This window comes from Apis mellifera, linkage group LG5, assembly GCF_003254395.2.
Source record: "Apis mellifera strain DH4 linkage group LG5, Amel_HAv3.1, whole genome shotgun sequence".
NCBI classification, from domain to species: Eukaryota; Metazoa; Arthropoda; class Insecta; order Hymenoptera; family Apidae; genus Apis; species Apis mellifera.
The window spans coordinates 7,561,086-7,575,296 of record NC_037642.1 but is presented as its reverse complement, the minus strand read 5'-3'; the positions used below and the strand labels follow the sequence as shown (position 1 = coordinate 7,575,296).

General features: G+C 44.4%; 1 protein-coding gene across 1 annotated transcript in view; it reads left to right on the top strand.

Moving 5' to 3' along the window:
• Positions 1-14,211, top strand: part of LOC411086 (protein jagged-1) — a 101,796-nt gene that overhangs the window by 18,975 nt on the left and 68,610 nt on the right. The gene's annotated exons all lie outside the window — the stretch shown is intronic.

The window sequence follows — 14,211 nt, the reverse complement described above, 5'->3', positions numbered from 1 at the left end:
TCTCACTCTCCTCGCCCGCGTTATTCCCCGATATACCCAGCTCCAAGATATCCAAGAATGAATTATGTTGAGAAGAAACTCGCCTCTGACTGAGGTTGTCAAGCACAATTTATAAACTTGTATCTGCATTAACATGAATTATAGATCATTTATTACCATTATTTCGGCCGTGATTTCGACGTGATTCCGTTTGACGTAATCTCTTTTATCGTATCGCCGCGGTGATCAACTCGAAATTATAATTAACGATCGTTCCAACTCGCAATTCCAAATATCTCTCTTGTCTCTCGTGACTCGTTTGTTTTTATCGTTTTATATACTCACGTCAAATTAACGAACAGATTTAACAGAGTTAAACCTGTACGAGCATGCTATCTCCTCCTCTACCATTAAAAGTAGCTCAATTTTCTCACCGCGAATTTCTTTACGAGGAATAACGACTTGAAGAGATTACTAACTATTGCTAGATGCTACGAAACGATCACGTGACATTAGTATACATGACGTCACATTATCCCCACTATCATCGATTTGATGAAAGCAGTCACGAAAAGGGAATTTTTAATGGACTCGAAATCGAATTGAGAGATCGATAAAATAAAATAAAATAATTATTATTTTTCCACGTGCAAATTACGCTCTTGCAGATAAGAGAGACAGCCTCTTGACGAGGTTTATAAGAGACTAATACACGTGCAAACTTATCGAGTTCGAGGTTAGGATAATTAATAATTCGATATCCGTGTATCGACATTGCTCCCTCGATTCTAAATGATCTCACGTTCTGGATTAGACTTTCAGCGTGCCGTTTCGTATAAGGGGCATAAGATGATAATTGCGTAACACGCGTGTATATACGCACACCATCGTATATATCTGGACATTAATAGGATCATAATCCGTTTTAAACGGTAATTTTATCGTTCGAGCTGATCTTTATATTTCTTTTTTTTTTCTTTTCTTTTCTTTTCTTTCCTCTCCTTTCTTTTTCTCTCGAATTCTTCTCGAAGGAGAATCGATCACGACTATTAAAAAGGTGCACGAAAATTATACGCGCGTGACTGTTGGCAGAATCAATTTTGGTAAACGTTATTATTATTCGTCCGGTTTTGATGATGATGCTCTTTATTGCCTTTTTCGAAACGGTATCCGACATTTCGCTCGATACCGTTGACTCGGAATTTATTAAACGTATCGTATATAAAATCTAGCGGACACTAATGAGGCGATTAAAAATTTCTCGAGAGTTGTAATTAATTTTTTTATCGACCACGCCGAAATTATAATGGGGATAAAAAAAACCATCAAATTCGAAAGACTAGAAAGACGAACGAGCCTCGGAGAAAATAAACGAATAAAAGATTCTCGGGGGAAAATTTTATTTAAATTCCCGTTAAAAGAGAATAACATTCAAATCCGTTCGAAATATTTTTTCCACGATAAAAGAAACCTTTACAATGTCAAAAAAAATGAGGCACAATCAAATGCCTCGTTTTGATCGAACGATTCGAGTTTCGATTTTATGAGATCGTGGCCACCATCGCCATAAGAATGATATAATTAATAATAACTCGATAACAAATGGAATGTTAAACCCTCGTCGCAACACGAGGTGATTTCTCGTCGATCGTCGTAAAACCAAGTGGAATATTTTCCATCCGTGCGTTCCGGTGATAGATTTCGATGAAGGCCGAGCCGGATGAGAATTAATGATCGCGAATCGTGGGTTACACCGATCACAGCCGATCTGGATTACCCTGCATCGATCAACGGTTCCGTTACGCATCGTGCACGATCGTTTTTCCTGCTCTGCCTCTCTCTCTCTCTCTCTCTCCCTCTCTCTCCCTCTCTCTCCCTCTATCCCTCTTTTTATTCCTTCTTGATCGATTTGGCATTCGTTCACAACCGATTCCACGCTCGTCCGAACTTTGTTACGCTGTCTGGAGGCGAACATTGCGGAAGCGATCTGTTATACACGAGGAGTAAACAGGGGGCCCGCGACTTTTGGATTCGGTTGGTAGGTGTTTTTGCCCCGTGGAAACAGGTATACAGCCTTCTGGTCGGCTCGCCTGGTCGGTTCACGGGATTTATGGCTTATGGAAGAGTTTTATTAACTCGTTTTGAATGGATGCTCAGGTTTTTGCGCGGGCACGTTGTATACGTATCGAAAAGTATTGTATCTGTCGTCTCATTAGAAAAATGGTTGCACGTTTCTTATTCTCGGATTCGAAGCTGTTTGTAACGAAGATTATTAACTCGTTTGTAAAAGGGGAAAAAAAGAAGAAGAAGAATTAAAGATCGATATCTTCTCTTTCAAGAGAAGTTTGTAGAGGCAGAAATTTTTTTCGCGAGAAGATGAAAGAAAGAAAAAAAGAACCGCGACAGAAATATCCGAAGAATATTCGATGTATTCAAGCTTTATTTTTTTCGATTCATTTCATGTCGAGTAAAATATCGCAAATAAAGAAGAAATCTCGAAGAAACAGTTGCAGCCACGAGTATATAATACTTGCGTATACAAGGTTCGATAGAGCGTGTGCCTTCCATAGTTACACCAATTTCCAACCCCTCCCAAGTAACACAATAAAAATTGTCTCGTTTGGTTAAACTCGAATCCCTTAGATAGATTCTCGAGTGGGTGAAACGGAAGCCGTGAAATATGACACTGAGCCATCGATCAATCCCGAGGGATGTTCATGATGCTGGATCGGTTTACGCACGATGAGGGTGCGCTATTATCAATCGACGATAGGATGTAGAAAAGAGCCGTCTGTCGCCACTGGGAAAACAACAAGTGTCCTCCGCTACCCTTATATATCACCCCTCTTTAACTAAACTGTCCCTCGACACCCTCTTTTGTATCCCCTTCGTTTTACATTATCGAGATCATCTCGTGAAAACATGGTGTAGGATCTTAACTGTAAATAATTCGAGTAAGATAAGAATGTATTAAGTTTGTGCAAATTTCTCGCAGAGACTTAAACGATATTATAAAAAAATATGAAAATAAAATTTCAAACTTAAAAAATTAATATCGTTTAGTGGTAATATTTAATATTAAGATAAATATGAAAATAAAATTTCAAACTTAAAAAATTAATATCGTTTAGTGGTAATATTTAATATTAAGAAAAAAGGGAGAGCAATATAAATTTTAAGAATAACTTTAAATTCACCGATGATGATTTATTGCCCCTTCACCTTTCCACCCACGTTTTCTCTCGCGACATCATCATCGTCATCGATTCGACTCGAGGAGTCGTAACTCAAGCTAGCAGCAGGGCACCTATGTAACGCAACTCCCTCAAAGATTAATCCGTTTCTTGCTCTCTCCACCTGGGCAAATATCGCGCAATGGCGAACTGGTCCACCGGTGGTTTCGTCTTACGTTTTGGCGCCACCGGTGTTATTAACGTCGCGAGACATAGAGAGAGAATAAACGAAGGGGGGGATTTCGGAAACAAGAGAGCAGCCGCAGGAGAAAAAGAAGCGGCCGAAGAATGGCGGCGCAAAAGCTCTCGGATTACGGAGCTGTCCTAAGCTCCGTGGCGCACGTGGGGGTGATCAAGCGCGTGCTGGATCACCGCTTGAACGCACGAGATTCGCCAAAGCTTTTGACGCCAATTATCGTCCATTGGCGTCCTCTCGACAATTTTATTTTGCTAGGTTTCACTGATTTTAAGAGATCGAGTTAAATCGATGATTTATTTTCTTGGCAAAATTCGAAAATGTGAATCAATTCGATTCTTTCGATATCTTTCATCAGTTGCGAAAAGTATTTAATTTTAAAGATTCGATAATAGGGAAAAATACATTTTCTTATTGAAGATACTATTGATTTCAAATTCTTAAAAAAAAATATACGTTTTAAATTTGAAATAGTTTCCTTCACCCCTCAACCATCGATAATACAGCATTTAATAAAATCGTAAAACCTGCGCCAATGGGCGAGTCTATAAAAAAGCGGAAGTACGATGAAAAGGGCGATGGGGAGGAGCGCGTGGAGCGCAAAGGGGTCAGGGGTAGCCCCATTTAAATCGCCTCTGCCCTGCTGACAATGCCGCTGTGATTGCGACAGATGCGTGGCCGCGCGTGTCCCTTTAAAAGGACGTTTCCGCAGCCCTCGTGTTCCTTCTCCTCGTCCCCCGACCAACCTCAGCTCATTCACCGCTGAAAAACGAACACAGGTGCGTGCCACCGGGGTTCCCCATTGACGCTCTCGACGCCCCATCTCTCTCTCTCTCTCTCTTTCTCCCTCCTCCTCCACCTCCTCCACCTCCTCCTCCTTTGCACAGATGCGGGGAACTCGAAACGTACGGGGGCGATCCTCGTTCGAGGATCTCGCATCTGCGGATCGAACGTATTAACTTGGTATTCACGCGGCGTATCGCTCGACCGGCTAGGATTCCAGCTTTAATGCGAATCGGCCAATTTACGAGATCTCTCGAGCGGCTCGTTTTCCCTCCGGCTCTCCGCAACCTGTCGTTGCGACAGGTCAAACGCACGGAGGGGAGGGGAGGCTATTAAAACGCGGCCGATGTTGGCTTTCACTTCTTCCACGCGCACGTACGTTGCAGGAATATTTATCGAGTGTTTATATATATAGGGGAGGTTGGATGACGCGAGGTTAGGCGAGTTTTAGGGGCATCCCTTTTGGGGGATAAGGCGCACGTTTGGCGGAGGAATGTCGAGTATCCGCGGGTATACAATAAGCACGCGTCAGAGGTGCGGCAGTCGCGCTTTGGTTGGATACTAATGAGACGAGTATGTTAACGAGAGAGGAAAGTCCATCGACTTCGGGTGAAAGAGAAAGGGGGCGTGGTGGACAAGAGGAATGACAATTATTCCAGCATCTCTGGAAATATCTTGGCATCGGGGAACGCTTCGAGAATCGCCTCCTCTAGAATTTCCACGGAATTTCGTTACGAGTCAATTTTATTTCACTCTCTCCCCATTTTTTTAAATACACATCTTACGTCGCCAACTTCCAATGAATTAATCGAACGAAAAAAGAAAAAAAAATTCTCTCCTTCGATTATGATCTTCTATCCGATCATAATATAACACCGAAAGCAAAAGTAGCGTAAAAGTAAGGAGACAAGGCTCTCGGCCGTTAGGAATAAAGATATAGTTCGATCGATCCTACGGTGAGATCGATCGAAGGGGGAGGGGAGGGCGTGCGAGGAATCAATGGCAGAGCGTAACTTAATCCATTTTGACGTGGCCAGCCCTGAAAGCGCAATCTGTCGGATCTCCCCCCGGACGGGGCCTGCCATTTGACGGGGTCCCTCGATATTGGGCCCTGATTGGAAACTCGACCGATCCCCCCTCCTCGAACATTGGAAACGCGGTCTTAGAAGAGAGAACGGGGGGAAAAAGAGAGAGGGTTTTATATCCCTCCTCTTTATAATATCTGGCCGCTCGATCTACGATCGTATCGGACGCGATGGTACATCCAGCTTGGCAAACAGGAATCGCGATACTGGCCGGCGTCTCGCGGCACAAAGCTCAAAACCGCGATTTATATTTATCGTGTATATATCCACGCTTGTAGAATCCGTGGTGAATTTTATCGCCGGTTCATCGCCGCGGCCAACGTTCGATAAATTTTCCTCGCCGAGGATGGAATACGAGGACCGTTGCTCCTTCCCTACCGATCGTTATTCTCCCGAGCAATTTCGATTATTAAGTCCGGCTAACTATTTAAGCTTGTGGGGCACACGGGTTAGGGAATCCTGTTAAGGGAAGCGGGTACCGTTGCCTCTGATCGGCCTGCTTCGACTTAGCGTGACACGAGTAACGAGTTATTCCTCTTGGTGACGATTGATGAATAATTTCCGCGAGAAGTTTATCTTTAGTTTAACGAGGAGAATTTGGTATATAATTGACATGTGATCTGTGAGCGTCTGATAAAAATTATATCTAACGATTAAGTAAATACGAACGACTTGTCCGTAACGAGGGATTTTATTACAACAGTCGTCTTAATTTTATTTCTGTTTTATGTTACGAAATTAATGTCGTGAAAAGTGGCGGTACGATGGATACGAGTATCGCTGGTTTCCACGGTATCTGGCGACTCGATCCGCGATCGTATCGAAACACGAAGCATTCCGCATGGCAAACGGGAGCCGTGATATCGCAGCGCTGCTCGAGAGCGGACCTCTGTTATTACACCGGTGGCCGCCAGTGTCGGCAAAACGTTTGCCTTAAGGCTGGTTTTCTCGAAACGAGAGAGAGAGGAGGGGATCCCCTCGAAAAAAAATGCTTCGACAACTTAACAAATTGCGAAACGGTTGATGCTAATTACTTCTTCTCTATTGGCGCACCATTGAAGGTGATTTTTCGCTTTCCTTCTCAATGAAAATTATCGTTTAAATATTTTCAAAGTTAAACTCATGCTATTGCAAAGTTTCCAACTTTACACTCGTAATATGTATATCGTTACAGGTGAAGCGTTCTTATAATTCTTATAATGTAAGAATTTTTATACTTTGTCGAGTGCACAGGATTTAAGATTATTGATAAATCGTTTCAAATTTATCCAAACTTCAGATTTCAGATTCGTGGTTAAAAATTATTCATATCACAAAATTTCGGACGGTTTTGAAATTGCACGCAAAATTGGAAAATTGAATAACCATCGATAATCGAGGCCCTCCTTTCGGCCATTCTCACGCGTGGTGGAAACAGTTGCTCGTTCGCGCTCAAGGTAATATGCTGGACACGCATAACAGCTCGTAGTTACCGGTGCACGGGCGTAGGTTGACGGGTAAACCGATAATCAGCGCATCCAGGGAACGAGCGGTGCAGCTATTAAGACCCAATAACGACACTTAATGGCTCAGGTGTTGGCCTAGGGAGTCTCTCTCTCTCTCTCTCCACGTGGACGGCGATGGCGTGAACGGCAGTGTGGGAAGCGAATTCGCCAGGATAGGAGTAAGTGAGTTTCTCTTCGCATGACTGGCGTGACTAAGCTTCGCCTTTCAGCCGACTAGCATCCGCGCAATGGAGGTTCTATCATCGAGAAAACGGAAATCCGTGTGTGTGGCCCCGGAATTTCACGGTCACTGCAAGTTTTAAAATCACGATCACCGCGTCTTTCCACCGTTGCCTCCTCCTATCCGGCTTCGTTGGATCGTTGTTCGACTTCAGGAAGTTCGATCGAACGGGATTAAAAAGTTGGAGCGAATCTTTGGTTTTCTGAAATCACCATGTCTTTTCACGTTGCCTTCTTCTATCTAGCTTCGTTATTCGATTCTAGGAACTTTGATCAAACGGGGTAAAAAAGTTAGAGCGAATCTTTAGTTTTCTAAAATCACCATATCTTTCTACGTTGCTTTTTTTCTATTTGGCTTCATTGTATCGTTCGATCCTAGGAACTTTGATCGAACGGGATTAAAAAGTTGGAATCTTTAATTTTCTAAAAATTACGATATCTTTCTACATTGCCTTCTTCTATCTAGTTTCGTTGTTCAATCTTAGGAACTTTGATCGAACGGGATTAAAAAGTTGGAATCTTTAGTTTTCTAAAGTCACCATATCTTTCTACGTTGCCTTCTTTTATCTAGCTTCGTTGTTCAATCTTAGAAACTTTGATCAAACGGGATTAAAAAATTGGAATCTTTAGTTTTCTAAAATCACCATATCTTTCTACGTTGTCTCCTTCTATCTTCGTTGGATCGACTTCAGGAAGTTCAATCAAACGGGATTGAAAAATTGGAGCAAATTTTCTTGGTAAAAAATAGTTGTTGATTCGGAAAGACTCAACTTGTTTCGAATTTTGTAAATTAATGCACTCGATCATCTCCTTTTCTTCGAAACAATTTCACACGTTTTCGATGCCTTCCTTTTATATATTTTGTTGCTATTTCCTTCTTAACGAATCGTCTACGCATTTCTTTTTTCCACATTTTACAACATCATTTAACAAGATCATACACGATTATTTCTAAACTCGTTCGATGTTCACGTACCTGTTCCACGAATACTTCCGAGCAGATGAAGCATGGAAAGCTTGGGGAAATGAACAGATCGACGCCTACACGTTTCAACACACCCCTCGTGACGTTTATACACGATCCATGGTAACCAGCCCGCCATATTCTTTATCCCCTCGTCCCGTTATTATTCCAACGATCTCTCCAACTTCTTCCAAGAACTTGAAGCGGGGTCAACAGCGACATACGCGATTAACTCTCGTGGCGAGAGAGAGAGAGGACTCGTTAATTTGCACGGCTTATCACCAAGCGCATTGCCCCGTTATCGAGATCGCGATCACTCACTCTCTCTCTCTCTCCGCTCTCTTTAACCGCTCGCGGCCAAGAGTGTCCGCTTTCCCGCGCGTGCAATCTTCTGGACGGCCGTTCCCCCCGGAGAGGAAGCTGGAAAACCTCGGCTTTTCAACCGAGTAACCGGGGTGTAATTAGATATTCGTGTCGTGTCCTTTGTGAAATCCGCTCTCCTTTGTAATTACCTTCGCTGCTGAGGGGGGCTGTTGAGGGGGTGGGAGATGGCGCACGAAAACCGCAACAATTGGCGACGCGGTAATTAGAGGACTCGAATGGAATCTGGCGGTGAATGGGTAACTGTACCCTGCTCGATTCTGCGGTATTGTCGGATCATGTGAATATTGAAGCTTTACGTTTCCCCCGAACGGGAACGTAACGCAAGAGATTCGTGAAATCTTTCGAGGAGGACGATTGCGACGAACGAAATTATCCTCGTTCCTTGTTTTAAAAAAGGGGATAAGATAAAATGGAGAGAGAGAGAGAGAGAAATTTGTAAATCTTCGTAAGGAAAGAAAAAGAAGAGAAGAAGAAAAGAAATCGTTTCTGTTCGATCGTTATTATTACCCATCTCTCGGCAACCGGAAGTAATCAACGTCGAGTCAATGCGAACAATCAACTCGATTTTTCCTTCGTGGAATCGTGACGTTTCTTCTGGAAATGTCCGAACGTTTATATTTACACTGTGAAAAAGAGAAAGGACGAGCGCGATGATGCAATGATCGTCGAAGATAAAGTTCAGAAGCATCGTCGTTGTACTCTACCCGATACATCGGCCCCCTCTACGCTGCTTCGAACGGAAGTAATCAACGACGCGAGATCGTTCAACGAGGATTTTTCTTCGCGCGTGTTACGACCGTGCCATCAACAATTCACGGGTTGAGGTGGAATAGACGGGCCGAAAGTTCCTAGTCACCCATCTAAGCCTGTATATACCCCGTATGCCCGGCTGTATCCGAGAATTCATGCGTTTCCTGCGTGTTTGGAGCCGCTGGCTGGAATCGAGAAAATGATCGTCGACAATCAAGGGAAGGCTCTCACGAGTTGTTTCGAGGCGAAGAAAAGTGAAATCTAGATAGCTACTGTAAACCGAGTTAAAGAAGTGGAAATCTTTTTGAAATCTCTGCAATCTTTTTTTGATCTGAAGCTATTCAACTTCATTAAAAAGTAACGATCTCGTTCGTACCATTAAACCAACCAATCGAAATAACGAATATTTTCGTGTAATGGAAAACCACCAGGCGTTTCATATTCTTCACTCACTGTGCAATTCGCTCCGTTTCTCAATCTACCCCCCGCGAGGAATTGTACAATTTCGCGAAGAATCACGCAAAATCCGCGCTTCTTAAGCTGAGATATTCTCGATAACGCAGGTGTTAAAAATAACTTAATTAATGGCCGATAGAGACCTATAGGATAATTGGACGAGGGCAGTGGCGGCACCAACGCTAGAAACTATGATTAACTCGGCATCCAATTAGCTCGTATTAGGAGCAACCTCGACGATCGGCGTCTCTCCGCGCTCTGTCCATTTTTGCTTCCTTCTTTTTTTTCCCCCTCCCCCTTTTTTTCCCTTCCTTTCCTCGGTGAAACCGGTACCCCATGCGTTACAAACGCGCGGCGCGCAACGTCGCGGCGTCTCGTCGTTAGATCGGAATTATCGGCGGATTGTTCGCGGTCCACGAATATCCCGATAATAGGTAGCCGGCCTATTACGTATGTATGACGTGATATTGGCTCGATTTCTTGCATTCGGAAAGCAAGAGCTGTGCAGCCCGACTCATTACCGTTCCACCGCGTCCGATACGCGGCCGAGTTTCTTGCCCGCTTTCCATCCACCGTTTTTTCGGCGACGATTTGTCTCCTATCCCCTTTCGAGACCCCCGCCTCGACGCCTTCAACCGGGGGACGAATGCGTAGCACGATGGTATGTTGATGGACGTGGGGAGGAGAAAAGTTGACGAGGATTTCAAGGATGGATGTATCTATCCATCTATCCTTGGAAGGAAGAATTATCCTCGGTCAATTATCGGCTTTAATTGACGTACCGTATCGAGCAATTGCTTTTATGGAATATAAAGATACAAAGATGATTGATTTCAAGAGGCGTATGTATAGCAATTTAACGTATGAAATACTTTCTATATTTATTTTTGTATTTCGTTTTCTAATATATCGCGATTATATTATCGTTCTGAGAGACTCTGTCGGTTCGAAACAACAGCCGCTTGGATTCCGCGTAACTGTGCGATAAATTGTTGCTTAATTGGACGGCGAGTCGAACCTGATTTACATCGGGCTTTCACCTCTTTCATAAATCGAATCGACGAAGTTGGAAGGTGATGTTCTCGCTTCCCCTTCCCGGAACTTGTCGCACCGTCGAACGAGCTTCGTTTAATCAATCGGGCGTGGTTTCCGTGAAACCCATATCGTTCACGAATCTCGTGAGAATCTCTCCTTACTTCTTTCCTTACAATTTTGGAGGAAATTTTGATTAATTCTTTTGGACAACAAAAGATAAAGAGAAGATCCAGTTCGAAATTCGAAATTTTCTCAAAGCCTATATAACCCCCTTCTCGCACTAATCTTTTCAATTAAGCTTCTTGCTTCCCCTCGCACGACAACAAAGGGATCGTCGTTCGAAAATTACCAATCAAGCATGGTCCGCTGACGCGATAATTCTCGGCCGATCGTGCAACCAAAATAATCCATCCAGCCGCCACGAACGAGGCCTCTCGAGTGGGCCGCTGACCACGGCTAACTTCACCTCTCTCTCGTCATCATTATTTCCATCGTGGCAAAAATAGACGAGTTTCCAATCGAGCGGCGGAGTTACTTCGTCATCGGCTTCTTCTGCCGTGGCAGACGTCGCTCTCCTGCGACAAGCGTTTCACGATCGCTTCATCGCCGATCTCTCTCTCTCTCTTTCTTTCTTCATTCCTCCAACGCGCTATAAAACAATGCACACGGCGAATCTCCTCGAGGAAAGGGCAATAAGTAACAACCGTGACCCGGGATAAGGTTCTTAAAGGGGTCAGCTCGTGTGTCACGGGAAGAAAAAGTGGTGGAAAGTCCGGATTGGTCTTATAGTCGATCGATCATTTTTCATAATCCTAACTTTCATTGTCAGAGGAGGAATAATCGTGTCCTCTTTTTCATAGGTACTTTGAATGATTCTTCCAAGTATTTCGATGAATTGGCGATTCTTCTTGAAAGTGAAATTTCGTGTAATTGATAGGAAATATTTCTGAAGAATTTTAGAAATCGTGTCTCTTCTATCCCTACTAATTCTAATTCGATTCATTAGTTTTGATTCATCGGTGAGATTGCGCCTTTCTCTTCGCGAAATTCTTCTTCTGCCTTTTCGCAGATAACAATTTTATTATGATACGGTTTTAAAAAATTTTGAAAACAATGGGATAGATTAATATATAATTGTGATAAAAATTAAGATTACGAAAGGAAAATTTTAACTAGAATCGAAATGTAACAAAATCGCGAAATTCTCCCCGTGTCCCATCGGCGACGACGTTCTTTTCCATTCTCGTTCCCGTGACTGGCATTTAAGAGGCATTTAATAATTGTCATTTAACCGCGTCGCATTTTCAACGCGATAGGCCGTAATTTTCCCGTGTACACCGAGCGCCGCGAACCCGAAAGCAATCACGAACTCTGTTCACGTTCGTTCCCGATGTGTCGTCCCGATGTTCCATTATTATCTCCTTTCCCCAACCGACCGCAAGCAATCGAATAACACGGCTCCTTCGTCCCTCTCGCCGCCCCTCTTTTCCAACCTCTTCATCTTCTCGAACAACCTCCGTACATCCTCGAAAGAAGAAAAATACGGAATTAAATAAAGTAGAAAAAAAATCGATCTCGAGAAAAACATTTCTTCCCAAAAAACCACCGCTCGTTAACAAGCATGATCGATCCGATTGACAAGAAACGATATTTCCTCTTCCCCGAATCACACGACATCCCATCCTCGAGGCATGGATTCGTGAATGAAAGGTTCTCGAACAACACTCGGCTCAATTCGCGTTGGCCGCCGTTCTCGCGCGAACAATCGACACCCCGTGCATCGACCTCGATCATAAACGAGACAAACGAAAATTTCGTGGCGTCGTCCGTGTCCGACACGGTATTTGATTACGGTGACGGGGCTGAATGAGGGGACCCGAGAGCCGAGCGATAATACGGCAGTTAGTATGCGGCAGGTACTGTTACTTAATGTTAATGCCTCTGGACCCCATTGATACTCGTGCACGAGACGGAACGAAGAACAGATTCCACGCGGCCGCCACGAAACGGAGAAGGCGGCCGCCGCCAGCAGGAGATGCGAGGGCCCCTTCCCCCTCCCGCCGCGGCCACGGCCGGCGAACACCGGGGTGGTGGTGCACGAAGAAGCTGACTCTGGAATGCTACGATCCGGTGTACAGGCCCGGGCCTGTTCCAACCTGTCCGCCGTGTACCACCGCGGAGCCGAGGGAGGGGGAACGATCCGTGGGGGCAACGAGGGGGAAGAAATCGCTTTATCGCGCCACCGTCTCCTGCTACGAAACTTTATCGCGAAACTTTGTTGTTCTCCGTTTCTTCCGTAGTTTGGAAAAACTATGAGATGTTTCAGGGATTAATTTATTATAGTTCGAGATTGATATTTTCATTCCACGTGGAATTCCTTTCCTCTTTACGAAAGGCTTATTCGCTTTCTCATACTCGAAATCAAGCATTGGCGATGAATGATTAAACTCTCAAATAATGGAACGAGATCGATCCTCTTAGTCACATATTCTTCCTATTTTAATAAGATCGATCGGACATCTAGGAAGCGTACGAGGAAAGATCATTCGCGTCACGTGGATCCGTTTAATCTGGCCAGGTATATAAATCAGGTTGATTTCTTAAACGAGGAGGAGCCCCTCTCTCCCCTCCATCCCTCCCCTCCCCTCCCCCGACATCTTCGAATTAACCTTGCACACCGTGACATCATCTTGTATATTTCTTTCTCCGGCTTTTTAATGGCGTCGAATAATTCACTCGGAAAGGGCGACGAGTGAAAAGAACAACGTGAACGAGAACCGAGGAGGGCGGGGACGGAGGGAGGACGAAAAAGGAAGGAGAGGAGAGGGTAAAAAAGACGAGGCGAAGAGAGAGGGAGAGAGAGAGAGACGAAGGCGGAATTGGAAAGACGGAAACGCAAACGGGGAGGAGGTGGGGTCGGAGGGGATGGGTTTGGTCATACCGCCTCGCCGGAAGAAATTTTTATGAGGGGCCCATCTACGAGCCGCGAGCACTCGTGGAAGAGAACGCGTGGAATTTTTAGATCCATTCCGGCTCACTCGTAAAACCGCACGCCGTAATTAAAAGCCACGGTGATCGCGCGGGATCTTCGCGTTTAGTGTCGCGGACATTTTCATTATTGCCATTTACTCGTCGGACACGGCGAAGCGGCCAACGTACGTACGAGCGTAATAATGAACGAGCTCGCCGAGTATGAAATACTCGATACTTGTTCAATGTGTAACTACACAAACGCGTTACCAATCGTCTAATTAATAACCTCTATATTCGTGTCATCGTTCGAACTTAAAAGAGGGGGTTGAACGTTCAAGTTAACTTTTTCCATTTTCTTTTTTTCTTTCTTGCAAGATTAAAAATTTTCCCGCGATTCGGGACGAGAGACGATCGAAAAGATGGCGAAATCCGAAATCTTTTCCCTTTTGCCCGTGTCAATCTGCTCGAGTAGGGTTTTGAGGGAGGGGGTGGGCGCCGGATACGCGATAACGAAGAGGGTTTTGCCTCCTCCCCTCCCTCTCCATCGGGGAGGGAGAAGAAAAAGTGGAGAGGTCGGGGAGGGAAGGAAGGGGGGAAAAAAGGTGGAGAGAAGGAGGAGGAGGAGGAGGGGACCGGTGAAAGATATCGA